The sequence below is a fragment of the Lygodium microphyllum genome, unplaced genomic scaffold (assembly GCF_053477565.2).
Source record: "Lygodium microphyllum isolate KBCC unplaced genomic scaffold, Lygodium_microphyllum_v1.1.10 scaffold_323, whole genome shotgun sequence".
Lineage (NCBI taxonomy): Eukaryota > Viridiplantae > Streptophyta > Polypodiopsida > Schizaeales > Lygodiaceae > Lygodium > Lygodium microphyllum.
This window is the reverse complement of record NW_028229799.1, coordinates 21,338-40,081: the sequence shown is the minus strand read 5'-3', so window position 1 is coordinate 40,081 and position 18,744 is coordinate 21,338. Positions and strand designations below refer to the sequence as shown.

Genomic DNA, 18,744 nt, shown 5'->3' with positions numbered 1-18,744 from the left:
ATATTGGGTAGGTGCTGTATCTTCTAGATGCAATTCTTTCACCCAAGTTGTACTCTATAAGGTGTGTGATATGGTAATGCTCATGTGATGTGTGAGAAAGTCCCTTTGAAGAAGAAAAATACTAGATGCCCTCGAATCCTAGGATATTTGTGCCTTGAAAATGAAAGCATCAAATGTCTAATTGTAACCATCAACTCTTACAAAATGTAAGCCCCACAAGTCTATATACACTCTAACTGTATCTATTCACAAAGGAGGGGCAAGTCCTATGGACTACTTAATAGCCTCAACACCATTGATACCAAACTTCCAAAACTTTAAGATATCTAAGAGACCAATTGGCATAGTAGCAGATCATGCTATTTTGGCAACCCATCCTCTCTTGTGTACATATGAAACATGAAACACCATGCCTCCCTAAACATCCCAAATACTACTTTACAGAAGACACCTCACACATCTATAGTGATTCTCTACAGACCGGCTTACATACATTGGACTCGAGTAGATCGTTGGAAGAATATACAAGGGATTTAGCAGAGGCCATACAAGGATCAGCCATGTATGCATTCCCACACACCTTACCCCAATGTGGACCCACACGGTCTACTACTCCCCAAAATAGATGGTATGATGATGAGTGTAGAGTCACCCGAGCCCGCTTACAGAGAGAAGTGCCTCTCATGTAGAAATTTGTTTTTCTAGAATTATAAAATACATCAAGTTTTATAGCCAATCTTAAACTCAACATTAATATCCTGGTTCTTCCAAACTCTTAGGGGTGGATCTCCCCAACCTACACACAACAATACAATAATGAAAAATGGTAATTATAGCAACCCCTTATCTTTTTGTTATACACAGGTCACCCTTGACAAGCAAGAACCATTCATAGGAGCTCATTAGCCTCTTTTTTATCTAATTAGCCTACTCATGGCAACATCACCTCCAATTACCCTTCTAAATGGAAGTCTCACAAGTAGCAACCTAACATGCTACCTTGTCTTTTAGTGCATGGCCTTCTCCTGCCAAAAATGGGCATCCAAGATAATGCTCTTTGAGCCTCACCTAGAGAAACAGAGTGTTGGATATAAGATGTCTTTACTTGATATTCACACAAAAGCTGCAACATAGCTAGGGTAAACTTGTAATATGACCAATTTGTTTAAATCAAAATAGAATATATGCAAGCCAAATAAAACGGGTCCTATGGAGTCTTTAATTCAATTCTTGCTTCTTTAATAAGGTAACATGAATGAATATGGATGTCTTACTAGTGTACACTTCATAGTGGCTACACCTAATTTCTTATTCCACACATGAATGTTAGCTTATAACTGTTACAAGTGTTTTGACATTATATCAAAGATGGTAACAAAAAACATAAAAAATACTTGCAGTATCTTTGGGAGCATCCATACTTCACTCTTTCTAGCCCTATTGTATTCTACTAAAACTTCAAATTTAATCAATGATAGTAGTAACATTCTACCCATACATAATAAAGAGGTCTCCAATTAACTTCATGTTTCCTTGAACTTCAATCCCTTATTAGTTTATAGATCCTGGAGTAATAGTTATATGCTCTCACTACAAGGGAATCAGCTAGTAGCAGTGGTCGCTTTTGACAAAAAAATCAGCATCGTTATTTGTGTAACTAACAATACTAATTTACATTTTGATGCAAATAGTCATGTCCCTCTGAGAAAAAAAAAACATTGAAAACCCAAGTGTGGCATTTGTCGAAATCATTTGCAAAAGATAATGAAAAAGAGAGATAGAGAGCTTAGAGCTTTGAGAGGGAGAGAGAGAGAGAGAGAGGGAGAGGGAGAGCTTATCATTGCCACCGCTATATGCAAATAAGAAGGAGAAAGGTGCATAGGAGAAGGGAGGAAAGCTATGAAAGGGAAGCACAAAGGGTTTCATCTTAGAGCCTTTGAGGTACATTGCCTCTTCTTACTTTGTTTTCTTTGTTTTTGTTTGTGAAGAGATGCATTGAGAGAGAGGGCAAGAGAAGAAGGGAAGGGGAAGAAGGAACAGAGAGGAAGAGAAAAAGAGAAAGAGAAAGAGGAGAATGGAAACAAAGAAAGAGGGGAAGAGAGAAATAGAGAGATGAAGGGAGGAAAAGAGGAGGTTGAGTGAGAGAAACAATAAGGGAGAGAGGGGGGAGGGAGAAACAAAGAGATAGGAAACAAAGAAAGGAAAAGAGAGAGAAAGTGGGGTGGGGAGAGAAATAGAGAGGGAGGAGAGATCTCGAGTAAGTTACCCATAAATATATGTGTGCATCACGTGAGTTCAAAATAAGGTATTTTTACAATACCATTTTTATACATTTTTTACATATAGAAAGGTGTTATATAAAGGGGTTATTTACAGATTGAATAGAAAATGATTATATTTTATTTAGAAAAAAATTACAAATAAAGATATTTATAAATAGGCCTTGAATGCACGTGATGTAGAGGTTATACATATAGTAACTTCCTCAAGGGGGAGATAAAAATAGAGAGGGCGAGAGAGAAGGAAGAGAGAGGGAGGAGATAGAAAAGAAAGGTGAGATAAAGACATGGAGGAGAGTGAAAAGGAGAGAGAGAGAGAGAGAGAAAGAGAGAGAGAGAGAGAAATTGAAGTGGGAGCTCACACTCGGCCACCAAGGCCCACCAATCACTTATTGTTTCAAGCATTTCAAGCAAGAGACTAATGGCTATCTCTCACCTAGCAATAAGCGCTCTCGATCCTATGAGTGTAGTGAGCTCACCTTGATACCTGATTGAGTAGCCTCCTCCCTCAAGCACCCTAGTAACTCCATAATCCAAGATGCAAGCTCAAGAAAACTTAATTCTCTACCTTCAAGCTCCATCCTCCATAGCTACGCTTGCAAGACAAGAGAAGAGAATAGAAGAGAAGAAGAGAAGAGAGGAGAAGATACAGATCTTCTCAATCATGATTTCTCACCCTTACATACACTTTTCCTTACACTTTCACACTCCCTCTCTCAAACACAAGCACAAGCACAAGAAGAAGAGGAGAGCTACTTTAGCCACATATCAAGAATGAGCTCTTCCATTCACTTTTTGGTTTTTATACATGCCCTTATCTCGTTGGGAACCCATCCCCTTTTTACATGACCGGGAATATCGCGAAGGTCCTTGTTTCCTATGCCCTTCTATTTACATTATCCCTTCACCTATATTCGTCTACTCTTTACAATTTGCACACGAGGAAGCTTGGTGCTCTTCCATTTTTCTTCTTTGAGGTTTCCTTTGCGCTTTTCACCTTTTCTTGTCTTTGTTTCCTTTGTCGAGTTTGCATTTCTAAATTTTCTTGGATTTACTTTTGTTTTCTTTTTCCTGGTCTTTCATTGGGGTTAACATTACCCCCCTCCTAATCGAGTGCTAGTCCCATGGCACTTGTAGGTCTCTATGTTGGTGAGGGCTTGGTGATTGAAGGGTTGTCATTTTGTTGATGATGGGGATCTTGTGGGGATTTGACATGGAAGAGAAGCATGTTAGAGTGGTCAAGGCTTTGGAGATCGAGGGTATATTGAGTGGTTGATGGGGGCCTCTGAGGTTGGTGGTTGGTCGCATTTGCATTTACCTACAAAGGGGATGTGTCTACCTTACCATGTGGTGTATTGTATCCATGCTAGTGGAGCTAGGGAGCTGGGTCACCGGAGGCAAGCTTGGGGTGTTGTCTTACACTTGAGGACCCATTTTGTGCATAAAGGAGGTGTGGTGAGTGTAGCTTAGGGATACAGGTCTAACCATAGGTGATTGTGACCTCCTTATGTTGTGTGCCCTAACCTTGATGTGCCCTAAGCATGAAAGTGGGGAACAAAAGGGGCTAAGGGATTAGACATGGAGCCAGCCGACCAAGGCCACTGGATGTGCCTAGGTTGAGGACCCCTAGTAGGTGCAGTGATTATGACACTCATCAAGTGAGATCTTCTTTTTTGGTCTTGCTCTTGTCTTTCTTTTTCCTCTTTTCATTCTCTTTTTCTTTTTCATGTTTCCTCATTCTTTCCTTTTTTTTACTTGGTCTCTTTTTTTAACAAAAATTCTTCTCTTTCTCTATTTTTCTTCTTGCATATGTGCAAGGAGCTAATCCTTGGATTCTAGGTCGTGAGAGAGGAGGTTGGGGGTTTAAGCTATTTACAAAGGAAGTTCCTACTTTGTAAATAGTCTTTTAGGTTCATGCGTACATCTAGAGGAGTTATTGACAAAAATGGATGACTACACCTAGTGAATTGACTATCATTCATGTCCTCTAGTAAGGCCATGCACAAGGATGAAAGGAGGATGGCTTGCATCATCTTGGGTAAGTTACTCATGAATATATGTGTGCATCACATGGGCTCAAAATAAGGTATTTTTAAAATACCATTTTTATACATTTTTTACATATAGAAGGGTGCAATATAAAGGGTTTATTTATTGATTGAATAGAAAAGGATTATATTTTATTCAAGAAAAAATCACAAGATAAGGATATTTATCAATAGGCCTTGAACACATGTAATATAGAGGATATACATATAGTAACTTCCCTGAGTGCATCATTAACCTAGCCATGGTGCAGCTATCTATGCCGGCATTTAGATTAAAAAATAGGGGTGGTAAACAGTGTTTGTGAGAGGTAGGTGGTTGCTTAAGAAAAATCCTAAGTAACCTAAGGTAGTTACAAGTTGTGATAAAGGCATGATCAAGGCAGGAGGAGAATTCACTAAGGAAGGGGGAGATTGATGGTCCTAAGTTGTTTTTAGAGAATACAAGAGCTACCTTTAGTAGCATTTACATTGTAGATTCTAGGGAAGTCATAGCAACCATGGATGTCTGGGTTAAAGTCCACCCCTACCCTTCTTGGATATGGCATGTACATTGGGTAATTTCTTTCATAGGGTAGGGTGTTGCAAAATGGCATCCATGTGTCTATGTTCTCGCCATCGTAGATTCTCCGCCTCCATTTTGACTGTGATTCATATCCTTTAATAGTCCTGGTGGGCACCTCCATGACCTTGTCTTCCCAGTAGTCATGTGCCTTGGTCCCCCACAATGTTGGATGTGTTTCTCTTTCTATGCTCCACCACTCCCAAAGCCTTTTTCCCATGCTGATGGTGCGCAGATGGGACGTAGAATGCTCACGTGGTGAATCCCGGAAGGTCCCCAAGAACAATGAACTCTACCTTTTTGCACAAAAAACCATGTAAAAGCATGCACGACAAGAGGCAAGAGACAAATTGGGTTCAATCTCCCCCATGCCTTGTGTGAGCGCTTCACAAAGCATGTATTTTATGTATATTTCCATCTTCATGCTCAATAATAGCCCAATTTACAAAAATATGACAAGCTTTTAGCTTTTGAGTTTGCTTTCTACAAAAATAGGAAAATAAAGCTAATGGACGGTGCCCATAGAGTCTGGCATGCCCAATCTCAATGTCCAAATAGAAATAACATATCGGAGCGCATAGGCGCATACGAAATAATAATCAATAATCAATGTCTCCATAGACATAACAAAATATACGCGTGGTGCCTATCAAAATATAATCCAAAGGTTGAATACCCGCTAGACTCCAATGCTTTCCTCCGCCACTACTGCTATCTCTACACATCAACTGAAGCATTCACAATCGTTAGTAAAATAATACAATTAAATCGACAAAAGTGAATACCTAGCAGTCTTCAGCTATATAAATAAATCAACTGGTTAGAAATAAATCCTAACCTTAATTTATTACGAGTGCGCACTCTAAACTCATAAACGTTTATTAATTTAATATGCATTTTGCGGAATCACCCGCTATGGAATCACCCATGTACACACTAAATTAATGAAACGCCCGAAAAGGACAGGCGTCCCCATCAACTTCTCGCACAAAGAATCCTCTTTGTGTATGAGCCCTGGTCATCTAAGTTTAAGGGAATCCACCGTAAAACCTCACGGAATCCACCGTGGCACGGAATCCACCGTGGAATATGCCTCCTGGCATCAACTGATCACTTCCTCCACCACTTTAGGGGATAACACCTTGCTTAGTGTGGGTGGGTATCGAAAGGTGAATTCAAAGGGCTTACTCTTGTTCTCCCATTGCTCTCATACTGCGAGTCCTAGGTTCTAGTTGGTTGAAAAGTATTCTTCTCTCTATGGAATGGGGGCTTCTATGGTTGTCAAGGGTCGTGCTCTTAGTCTTCGTCATACTTGCTCCAACATTATTTTCCTTCTTTTCTTAGCATCCTCTTTTATTTTAGCCATTGCATCCTCAAGTTGCACTTCCTATTGGGTTTCCAATCCTAGAGAGGGTGGTTGGGAAACTTGTTGCTCATCTTGTTGCCTTAGTTCAAAATATTGCCCCTCTTCTAGTGGCAGTACCTGCTACTCTTCCTCTCTCATTGATTCTTGTAGTCCTTGTTCCTCCTTAAAGCCTAACATCTCCACCTTTGAACTGTCAGCCCTCTCCTTAACAGCTAAGGCTAGTTCCCGCTCCTTGTGGTTTGAGACACAATCCATGCTTCATGGCTCTCGGGTGATCTCCAGCTTCCTATTTAGAGTTTCAATGGCCCTCTCCTCTTTTGATTGTGTGATGTCCAAGATGGTACTGAGGAAGGTGTGTTGTTGGGTTTCCAATCTCGTGTTTGTAGCCTTTGCCATGCTTTCTGCTAACACTCTGTCATCTTCTGCACGGGCTAGATGGCTTACTAGGTCTTTTACTCTTGCTTCACTCTAGGTCAACCATGATTTGGCCTTCTTTTTCATCTCCTCTAGGTTCTCACTTTTCCTTTGGGCCAGGGGCCTTATCATCGGCTCTTGGTCTCTCCACTTTTAGGTCACCTTTTCCTTCTCCTCCTCCAAGTACTTGATCTCTCTTTCTAGCCTTCCTTGCTCCTTTATCTCCTTTAGAAGCTATACCTCATTTCCTTGTCTTAAAGCCTTCTCATCTATAGACGATCAGATGCATGCAAGGCACTCGAGTGGCATATCAAAGCCGAAGTGGCTAAACGCAGATCATTGGCAGAGACTCAAGGAGGAGGCTATAGATTCTCCAAGATGTTGGTGCGCGACAATAGCAGTGGGAGGTAGGGGTCATGCACCATCTGGGGAGTGGTAGCCACAGGACTTATCTGGAGGACTTTGTAATTTTTTCTTTTATTCTTCTCTCTTTCTTATTTGCAATATCACTTGTACTAACAATCATGTTTCTAACAATTGTATTATTTTTTCTTTGCAACACTCAATCACAAACCGCAATCCCGCTAGTTTGGAGACTTGATATGCAGAGAGGCATGGTCTCACTACACTTATCGATAGACTGTATGCACGCAACAACCTACTAAGTCAATCATCTTTCCTGTCCATAGTCATTATTTATTTAAAATGCATTATGTATGGTGGACTGATGTGTAGTTGTTCACTTTGCAGAGTCTGTTCAATGCTCCTTTGTATCAAGATGAGCTTTCTGATGGCGAGGATCTGTAGCTTACACTTGGATTTGTGGAGTGCACACCCTATTCTTTTTTAGTCCCATGATCTATGCAGTCATTTTCCATGTACTATTCCCTAGACCTACTTATCATCCTTTGAATAAAATCATATCTTCCTATAATTACAATTAGGATTTCATGTTTGTTTTGGCTCTCCTCTCTCTCCATGGTTCCATGTAATGTCATGAGTTTTCATCACTAGTCTTGTACTTTTTCAATGAATTATTGGTCTTGTGGGTTCAAGTATTTTTTGCGCTCGTCTTGACAATAATTGCATACCCAATATGTAATTCCTTTGTAGAATATTGCCCTGCCACAATTTCTTTTTTCTCTGTAACTGTCGTTATTAGTGTCACTAATTTCTCTACACACATCACTATTGGTGCCACTATGCATGTCGCAGAGCGACGCTGTGAAGGGTTTTCGAAAGTAAAGTCGTGACCACAGAGGACCTTAACTAATTTCAAGATAGAAGATCAATCAAGCGAGATCACAATTCCATTTGAAATAAGGTCACCTCAATTTCGGATAATGGCCCTAAAGTCAACTTGTTCAAGCCTTTTGGTCTCTTGAATGTGGCAAATAGACCTAAATGTATACAATACTAGCTGCACTTCACCTGTTTGAATGCAATCTCATGGAGTCAGAATCGGACATGAACTACAGCAGCTCTCTCCTGAGGCCCTTGTAGATGTTTATGAAACATCAGAGCATAAGAGATCCCAAGATGGCTCCAGTTTCTCTTATACAAGAGTTAGAAAGCAGGAATAGAACTGCCATTAGAAGTTGATCAAACATTGCGGAAAAAGATTATACATGGTCAGATGCTTTTATCAAACAGTGATGGCAGATAGTCACAACCACTCAGAATACACATATCCATTAGCATCTTCTTGGTAAGCTTGTAAAGTTTAAATCTCTATTTTTCACAAGGTTGTTGTACTGAAATTCAACACCTTGGCCATATTTGTCCATCTTGAACATAACCTTCAGACATCCAAATGGTATCATGTCAAAGTCCTCTGTTATCACAATGTCCACAAGACCATTTATTGACAAGAAGGTCATCTATGCATCAGTCTCATATGGAGTTACAATATAATCAATCTTCTCATACTGTAAATTCGGACTGTATCTGTGACTTGGTGTAAGAATTTCTTAGGCCAAGGTTTTAGTACAATGCGACATCAGCAAATCATCCAGCAAATCATCCAGTTCCTCCGTAAAGGAATGGTTTTCATCCCTTACTTGTAGCTCTGTTCACGTACTTTAGCTATGGCCTATTCTATGTCTTTGGCCTCCTCCGTGATTTCCGTCAGAAGGTTCATAATTGTGTGAATTTCAATTCATTGAGCTTTCTTGGTTTTGTTGCTGGTGATGACTACTGTTCACCTCGAGTGGTCCAGTCATCACAGCAAAAATATTGCTCAAAGTATCATAGTTGTCATTGAAAGCACCTTGATGATGCGCATATTGTTGTCGTATTATCCTTTGTCGTTGCTTCTCTCCTCCTCAAGCTCTCCTCAGCATGCGCAAGCACGGGATAGATTTCAATGCCGAAGAAAATGTTCATGGCCCCTTGTCGTGCTTGTCTTCATGTCCGTTTGGCTTCGTTGTTGTTGTTGTGGCATGCTTCACAGTCTTGTTAGAGGCCCGAATTCCCATTCCTTTCTTCTCATATCAGAAGCTTTGATGCTCCTCCTTTGTCATATTTGGTGCTTCCCCCTCTCAAATCAGCGCCACCCCTTCATCCTCATTCTTTGTCACCTTTTTAAATTCCTCAACAGCAGGCGCACTAAGGAACAACCTCACTAGCAATGCACAACGGCACAAGGTAAAATAAACCTCCTTATGACAAACAGAGCTGGCCCTGCTCTCACTGTTAATCCAATCAACAGCCTTCTTCGCAAATAATAGGATCATGTGACTTTTCTTTCTCCCCTAAATTCGATTACACCCAAACATCTGCCGCGTGATCGCTCCCTTCCACATTAATCCCCAAAAATAGGTTGAAAGCCTCCCCTTTCTTGTTCGATGGCAGACTCCCTAATCACAGAAAGCTGTTGCTTTTTTATCTCTCCGTTGCTTTTTTCTTTCCCTCTTTGCTATACCTACTTTGGCATCATCCTTCTCCTTGAGAATCTGGTGTGGTTCCTTGAGCTTACTTTTCAGATCCTGAGAACAGAGATCCCTTTTTTCTTTCCCTCTTTGCTATACCTACTTTGGCATCATCCTTATCCTTGAGAATCTGGCAAGGTTCCTTGAGCTTACTTTTCAGATCCTGAGAACAGAGATCCCAAAATATCCAGTAGCACAAGATATTCTACTTTTCGTAAAATTTTTTCTTTTTGATTAGACTCTCTCTTCCACAAAAACCTAACAAAATGGACAGTCAGATACTTTCGCAAGTCACTGATCTCTAATTCTTTTTACATAAACAACACTTCTTCCTAAAGCTGATGATACTTTTTCAAGCTCTGACCTCATTGCTATTTTCAGCCCATCATGTAAATGGTTGACATCCTGTGAAATGTGGCATTTCAAAGAGTACACACTCTCTTTTTATGTTTCTTGCTCTCCACTCTCAGCACAAGCAATCTTGCTGGTTAGATCAATGCTGAAGAGCTCCTTGACAACTGATGAAGATAACCTGCCATCACCCGTAGGCTACAAATGCTGAGACAAAGTGTAAAGCAATTGTGTCTAGCATTCTTCAGCATCTTGTTGCATGTATGCACCAGTGTTTTTCTGCTATGCAAATTGTGGATACTTTCCTCTCAGAACCGTCCAAAACCGAATAGGAGCTACAGCCCTGTGAATTGTATCAAGTTCATTAAATAATTCACGGGTAGCAAGTGTTAAAAGATGAGATGAAGGATCTAGTTCATTGACACCTCCCCCAGAATATTTCTGCAAGGCATCCTTGAGTTCAAGAATAGCATGCAAACTTTGTACAGTAGAGTTTATATATCAAGTGTTCCTCAAGTTAAGCAGCCCTGCTGTATGACCCTTAACTTCTTGCACAATAGTATCACCACCTTTGCTATGATCTGCCCATGCAGAACAAAATGCAAACACAACGACTAAGTATGTACAAAGTAACAAATGTCACACACAACTTTTTGGTGGATTTCACACCTCGAATGCGTAGCAGTATGACATTCACCCCCTCTGATCTTGCGCATCCTCCGGATGGGCCAACTACCCATGATCATTGTCATCAAGTTCCACGAACAGATCAATCTCTTCATTGACTATTTCCGGTATATCAACAAGGGTATCTGTCATATCATCTGTCTCTTCTACTTCTCTTGCAAATTCTTCCAATGCATAATCCTCATCATCTCTTTTCTTGAAAATCTTGATTCTTTTTCCTACAATGGCCACTTTAAGCATTGTCCCATCCAATTCTATCAGCTCATATGTTGCATTGTCAAAGACATGTCTGACTATGTATGGCCCAAACCATCTTTTCACCATCTTTTGAAGTGCAGTCTGCTGATTTTCAAGGCTGCTATCAAAGACTAATACCCAGTCTCCCTCTTCTATTGCTCTAGGCCGCAAGCGATGCCTACTATCAAACCTGTCCTTATTTCTAAGTCTAGCAACCTTCAACCTGTCAATAGCTAGCTGAATATCCTCTGGTCTTCTCTCCAACTACCGAATCCAAAGAGCTAAGGGCTCTTCTCTTATCAAATCCTCCTGCCAAGGTAAAACTGACCAAGTCAAAGCACAAGTCTCAGTCTCGGCATAACTGATTTCTGACTATACATCAACTCTGCGGGCATATATCCTGTGGTAACACTGTGAGTGGTACGATCAGCCCACAAAGCAAATGGTAGAAGTCTCGGCCATTCTCCAATCCGTCCTCTGCATGCTTTGGCTAATGCTTTCACTATCGGTGGATGCCCTCTTTCACTCTTCCCATTTCCCTCTGGATTGTATGCTGTGATTAGAGCCAACTTGATTCCTAGTTGAGAGAAAAAATCCCTAGCTTCATCCGCAACTAATTCACCACGATCTGCAATGATCTTACCCACACAACCATACCTGCAAAAAATTTCTTCCAATAAGAACTTATACACTGCACTAGTGGTCTTCGTTCTCAAAGGTCTGCCCTCAACATGATTGGTAAGATCTTCTCTAGCCAAAATAATATACCTCATCTGCCATAGACCCATAGGCATAGTAACCAAGTCAACTACCCACTTATAATGAATGCATAGAGGATAGGTTGGATGAAGCTCATCTCGATGACGCACTACGGAATATATCTGACAGTCTCTGCAAGTCTCTACAAAGTGAGAAACATCTTTGTACATGTCTTTCCACCAATATTTTTCCTTCATTTTCTCATAAGTAGCCCACACTCCTCTATGACCAGCCCAAGGACTCTCATGAAACTCCCTCATCACCTATAACTGGGTCTCTTTATCGCAGACAACCCGCAAGGGTAATCCACCTCTTTTCTTCGGGTGCTTTCAAAGAAATCCATCCTTGAGGAAATAACCATAGGCTTTTCTTCTGATCTTCTTGAACTCTTCATCTGTCCATTCATCTCTTTTGCTTAGTGTACTAAGGTACTTGCCAATCTCCAACATAGAGTTCTTCTATGAAAGCCAAAATATCATAGACATCTCCATGCGCATCTGTGTGATGAATGGTTGTCCAAGAATGATGGGATAAGAGCATGAATCCTGCACAAAGAAATGGAAATCCTCCTTTACATCTCCAATAGAAATCCTGACATTGGGACAGGCAGCATACAAATCACCTGCTGTTGTTGGCGGCTCTCATATGCCACCCATGCTCTGCATCCATAGGCCATCTATTACTTTCATAAACTCCACGAACTATGAGATTAATCTCTGAACCATGATCCACCAAAGCAACATAAGGCACCTATTTCTCTCCAATTTTTACCATTGTTTCTGTAGTTGCCCTAGCCCAATGACTCTATGAAAAATGACTATGCGGTATCAAGATAGGCTCATTAGTTTTCAACATAATGCATAGGCTCAACCCTCTTCTCTGTCTGCAGAAAACAGAAGCATTCTCAACCATAACCTCATCCTCATCCTCATCCAACTCCCCAATCAAAACTCCCTACGTATCAGAAGTAGGCAATGCATGTCTTTTCCTCTTCAGGACTTCTTGAAACTGATCTTGAAACTCTCTTTTCGAGATGCCCAAAACCTGAAAAATAGTAAAAGTCACCTCACTGCCAAGTATCTTATCATTAAATATTTTCTTCATGTCCGTAGATGTCTCAATATCGGACATCAATCTAAACCCTGGCTGCTTTCTCTCTAGGCTCTTGCCTCTTTTCTTTCTTTTGAGCATCTTCCATCTGTCGTTCTGGCCTTGGTCTCAAAGATGGCCCTGCAGTAGGTGGAGTAACAAACTCACCCCCTCTAGTCTTTTTAGCTGCATTTGGATTCTCTTCATCTTTCTTGCGCTTCTCCTCAACAAGTACATCTGCTCCCTGAGACTTAGCCAAGTAGGCATAAATAGTGTACCTGTCAACAGGCGAATCCCAACCTGTCTTAGATCTAATGCTAGAACCTGCACTAGTCAAAACAGTCTACTGAATCTTTCCCTTGTTTGCCATCTCCAAAGCATATGTCCATAATGCTGACTAAATTTCTGAACCTTTCTCAATCTGGACTCCATATGCAGAGGCATCTCCTCTAGCTGCCACATAAGAAGTATGCGCAGCCATATCATCTACTAATTTCTTCATTCCGCCTTTCCCAAAATTGGTAGCAAGCGAAGCTCCTGTTTCAGTCAACCAGATCTTGCCATCTTGTTCCCAAAATACCAAATTATTCCTCCTTACATCTTGAAAAGTTTCACAATCCCTGCAATGTTGATGGTCTGTACTATCACACCAAATACATCTTCGATCTCTCCTAGGTGTACTAGGAGCACTCCTAGGTGCAGTAGGAGCACTAAAAGAAATAGTAGGTGCAGTCAAAGCAAACTTCTCTTTCAATTTCCCCACCAATTCTGCTTTAACTGACTCCAGTGTCAAATATGTTATGCCTTTGATTATGTCATCAAGAGAGGGAGCCAGCATCAGCCTTGGAACAGAAGGAACAGGAGGAGTAGAAACAGTAGGCACTGGCATAGGCCAAGAAAATGGCTGAGGAAGAGAGGAAATGACAGGGGTAGAAGCAGGCATAGGAGCAGAAGATGGCGTCAATGTCATGGATCCATTCTATAGGTGGGTCTTCCATATCTGCCTCTTGGTCAAAGTCAAGACTGCATCCTAGGCGTCTTGCCAATCCGTTTTAAGACCCATAGGCTTCGTGCAATCCTCAAGAAGCTCTCCTAATTCTTCCTGAAGAGCAGGATCTGCATCTTGCAAGAAAAGCTCAACTTTCTCAAGATCCAATGCTTTTTGTTCAATGGCATCAAGCTAACTATACCTCTCTTCAAATTCTCGTATCAATTCTGAAACAGCTAGACCTTTGTTTGGCATGTAGACCCACTCTCAAAATGATCGCTGTGTAGGTATCCCAAAATCCTCAAGAAAATACTCCTCTTTCAGGGCCTTCTTAAAATCTTGCCAATACGAATTTTGAAGGAAAAGATCAATCACTTTTACCCTCAAGGCAGGTGTGAAAAGGCGAAGGAAATATTTACTCATAAGTCTTGTTGGTACTCCAAAAAATCCCATCTTGATCTCATATGTCTTCAAATAAGCCGATACATTATGGCCATCAAATAGCTTCTTTTCATTTTCAACTGCTTCAATTGCCTTAGTCGCGCTGATTGCATTCTCCTACTCTGAATATGGTTGCCTTTGCTAACACAACTGTTGTTGATGCATTTGCTGCTGCTGCTGCATATACAATTGTGTCTGCTAATTTTGAAGCTACATATACATAGACATATTCTGCAAAATCTGCTTTAAATCATCCGTTGAAGTACTTGAAGCAACAATCAATGATGGAGTCCAAGTAGAGGACAAAGCAGGAATCGTAGAAGAGGTTGAAATTGATGCTGAAGTATCTCCCATCCTGAAATTTAAATGTGACACTTTCACGTCGGGTTCACCAAAGATGTCAAAGGGCTTTCGAAAGCAAATTCGCGACCACAAAAGACCTTGACTAATTTCAGGATAGAAGATCAATCAAGTGAGATCGCGATTTAATTTGAAAGGTCACCTCAATTTCGAATAATGGCCCTATAATCAACTTGTTCAAGCCTTTTGGTCTCTTGAATGTGGCAAATAGACCTGAAAGCATGAAATACTAGCTGCACTTCACTTGTTTGAATGCAATCTCATGGAGTCAGAATCGGACATGAACTACAGCAGCTCTCTCCTGAGGCCCTTGTAGATGCTTATGAAACATCAGAGCATAAGAGATCCCAAGATGGCTCTAGCCTCTCTTGTACAAGAGTTAGAAAGCAGGAATCGAATTGCCGTTAGAAGTTGATCAAACATTGCAGAAAAAGATTATACATGGTCAGATGCTTTTATCAGACAGTGATGGCAGATAGTCACAACCACTCAGAATACACATCTCCATTAGCATCTGCTTGGTAAGCTTGTAAAGTTCAAATCTCTGTTTTTCACAAGGTTGTTGTACTAAAATTCAACACCTTGGCCATATTTGTCCATCTTGAACATAACCTTCAGACATCCAAATGGTATCATGTCAAAGTCCTCTGTTATCACAATGTCCACAAGACCATTTATTGACAAGAAGGTCATCTATGCATCAGCCTCATATGGAGCTACAATACAATCAATCTTTTCATGCTGTAAATTCGGACTGTATCAGTGACTTGATGTAAGAATTTCTTAGGCCAGGGTTTTAGTACAGTGCGACATTAGCAAATCATCCAGTTCCTCCGTAAAGGAATGGTTTTCATCCCTTACTTGCAGCTTTGTTCACGTACTTTAGCTATGGCCTGCTCTATGTCTTTGGCCTCCTCCGCGATTTCCGTCAGAAGGTTCATAATTGTGTGAATTTCGATTCATTGAGCTTTCTTGGTTTTGTTGCCGGTGATGACTACTGTTCACCTCGAGTGGTCCAGTCACAGCAAAAAGCTTGCTCAAAGTATCATAGTTGTCATTGAAAGCACCTTGATGATGCACATATTGCTTTCGTCTTATCCTTCGTCGTTGCTTCTGTCGTCCTCAAGCTCTCCTCAACATGCGTAGGCACAGGACAGATTTCAACGCCGAAGAAAATGTTCATGGCCCCTTGTCATCCTTGTCTTCATGTCCATTTGGCTTCTTTGTTGTTGTTGTGGCATGCTTCACAGTCTTGTTAGAGGCCCGAATTCCCATTCCTTTCTTCTCATATCAGAAGCTTTGACGCCCCTCCTTTGTCGTATTTGGTGCTTCCCCCTCTCAAATCAACGCCACCCCTTCATCCTCATTCTTTGTCACCCTTTTAAATTCCTCAACAGCAAGAGTACTAAGGAACAACCTCACCAGCAATGCACAATGGCACAAGTAAGGTAAAGTAAACCTCCTTATGACAAACAGAGCTGGCCTTGCTCTAACTGTTAATCCAATCAACAACCTTCTTCGCAAATAATAGGATCATATGACTTTTCTTTCTCCCCTAAATTCGATTACACCCAAACATATGCCGCTTGATCGCTCCCTTCCACAGTAATCCCCAAAAATAGGTTGAAAGCCTCCCCTTTCTTCTTCGATGACAGACTCCCCGATCATAGAAAGCTGTTGCTTTTTTCTCTCTCCGTTGCTTTTTTTCTTTCCCTCATGTTATACCTACTTTGGCATGGTTCCTTGAGCTTACTTTTCAAATCCTGAGAACAAAGATCCCAAAATATCCAGTAGCACAAGATATTCTACTTTCCGTAAAATTTTTGCTTTTTGAGATTAGAATCTCTCTTCCAGAAAAACCTAACAAAATGGACAGTCAGATACTTCCGCAAGTCACTGATCTCCGATTCTTTTTACATAAACATCACTTCTTCCTAAAGCTGATGATACTTTTTCCAGCTCTGACTTCATTGCTATTTTCAGCCCATCATGTAAATGGTTGACATCCTGTGAAATGTGGCATTTCAAAGAGTATACTCTCTCTTTTTTTGTTTCCTGCTCTCCACTCTCAGCACAAGCAATCTTGCTGGTTAGATCAATGCTGAAGCGCTCCTTGACAACAACTGATGAAGATAAACTGCCATCACCCGTAGGCTGCAAACGCTGAGACAAAGTGTAAAGCAATTGTGTCCAGCATTCTTCAGCATCCTGCTGCATGTATGCACCAGTGTTTGTCTGCTGTGCAAATTGTGGGTACTTTCCTCTCAGAACCGTCCAAAACCGAATAGGAGCTACAGCCCTGTGACTTGTATCAAGTTCATTAAATAATTCACGGGTAGTAAGTGTTAAAAGATGAGATGAAGGATCCAGTTCATTGGCACCTCCCCCAGAATATTTCTGCAAGGCATTCTTCAGTTCAGGAACAACATGCAAACTTTGTACAATAGAGTTCATATATCAAGTGTTCCTCAAGTTAAGCAGCCCTGCTGTATGACCCTTAGCTTCTTGCACAATAGTATCACCACTTTTAATCTCGTAATTCAAGACTGCTTGGTTGATTATCTCAACTCAAAACTCTCCATACTGTTGCACATGCTCTATGGACAAATGACGTTTCCGACGAATGGCCAATTTGCATTGCATGCATGGACAAGGAACACGTTGATTGAGCCAAGCCTCACATTCCCCACCATGTTGGTGGTGAGTGCTAGACATCTTGACTGCGATGTAATGGAATGATAATTTAGTAACGATTCTATATTGTATATTAGGACCACTCCACTATATATATTTTAGGTCTTTTTTTTTAAATTTTCGTACCTATCTCTTTGAGTTTGGCTCTAAACTTATCTATCTTTGAGGTCGGCTCTAAATTATGCTCACACACATACATTTTTATAATAGTTAATAGATCTTCCACTATGCCTTGAAAGACACAACTCCTTTTGAAGCCTTTATAGTTCAAACGCTAGTAGTGAGTTGTTTGAAAGTTTTTGGAAGCATTACTTATGCTCATAGAAAGAAATTAGACTCTAAATCTCTCAAACGTATTCTCATGAGTAATAGTAACATCACCAAAGCATTTTACTTTTATGATCCTAGAAAAATAAGTATTTCTACATCTAGAAATATCATTGTGGATGAATTGTCAGGATTGTGGGAGAGAAGGAAGGAGTCTCACTTGTAGCTTTCTTGCTTGCACAATGGGGGAATACACACAAAGGTGGAGGCTGAAAACAGTTTTCCTCTTCTTAGTTGTGTAAGCCAAAAGAACTCTAGTACAAAGAAATAGAAGAACCCTATATATGGGTCTCAAAACCAAACTCAACTAACTAAGGTGGCATACTAACTGAGCCATGAACTAGAGTAGATAAGGATAGCTGTCATCTAGCTATTATTCATGAGCGGTGTACCAACCGCATCTGCAACTGACATGTTGGTGACATAACTGCACAACGGTCACCCTGGCATATCACGAGTGGAGCTCGATATCTCAACACTCCCCCTCGAGCTCAATCCCAATTCCTGCACACCAAGCAGGTCTCTGAACTTGCGCAGCTTCTCTGCGCCCAATGCCTTCGTGAATATGTCAGCTACCTGATCCTCTGTGCTGACATAAACTAGATCAATAAGACCTAGTAAAACCCTCTCCCGCACATAGTGATAATGCACCTCAATGTGCTTTGTTCTAGCATGATAGACTGGGTTATTTGCCAAGTGTATACTACTCATGTTGTCACAATAAATGACAACTGGCCCATCTGTAGGCTGATGCATATCATAAAGTAGCTTATGCAACCAAGCTACCTCACATGCAGCCATTGCTGCACCCCTGTACTCGGCCTCTGTGCTCGACAAGGCAACTGTAGGCTGTTTCTTGCTGCTCCAAGTGACTGCATCACTCCCAAAAGAGAATACATATCCACTGGTAGATCTTCTATCAGAAATACTACCAGCCCAATCAGCATCAGTATATCCATGCAGCTGTATCTGAGCCCCAGTCTCATAAAATAGTCCATACTGCAATGTGGACTTCACATACCTGAGCATGCGTCTAGCCGCATCCAAATACGGTTTCCTTGGAGCCTGCATAAACTGACTTACCAATCCAACAGCATAGCTCAAATCTGGCCTGGTAATAGTCATATAAATCAAGCTTCCTACTATGCGTCTGTACATAGTAGGGTCTTCCAGAAGCTCACCTGCATCTGCGCTCAGCTTCACATTCTGCTCCAA

General features: G+C 41.0%; 2 pseudogenes; both read right to left on the bottom strand.

The window, feature by feature from the left end:
* Positions 1-9,639: 9,639 nt before the first annotated feature.
* Positions 9,640-15,201, bottom strand: LOC148008136 (ubiquitin carboxyl-terminal hydrolase 6 pseudogene; annotated as a pseudogene).
* A 1,156-nt stretch (positions 15,202-16,357) lies between these two features.
* On the bottom strand, positions 16,358-16,962 carry LOC148008135 (ubiquitin carboxyl-terminal hydrolase 6 pseudogene; annotated as a pseudogene).
* Between the last annotated feature and the right edge of the window lie 1,782 nt (positions 16,963-18,744).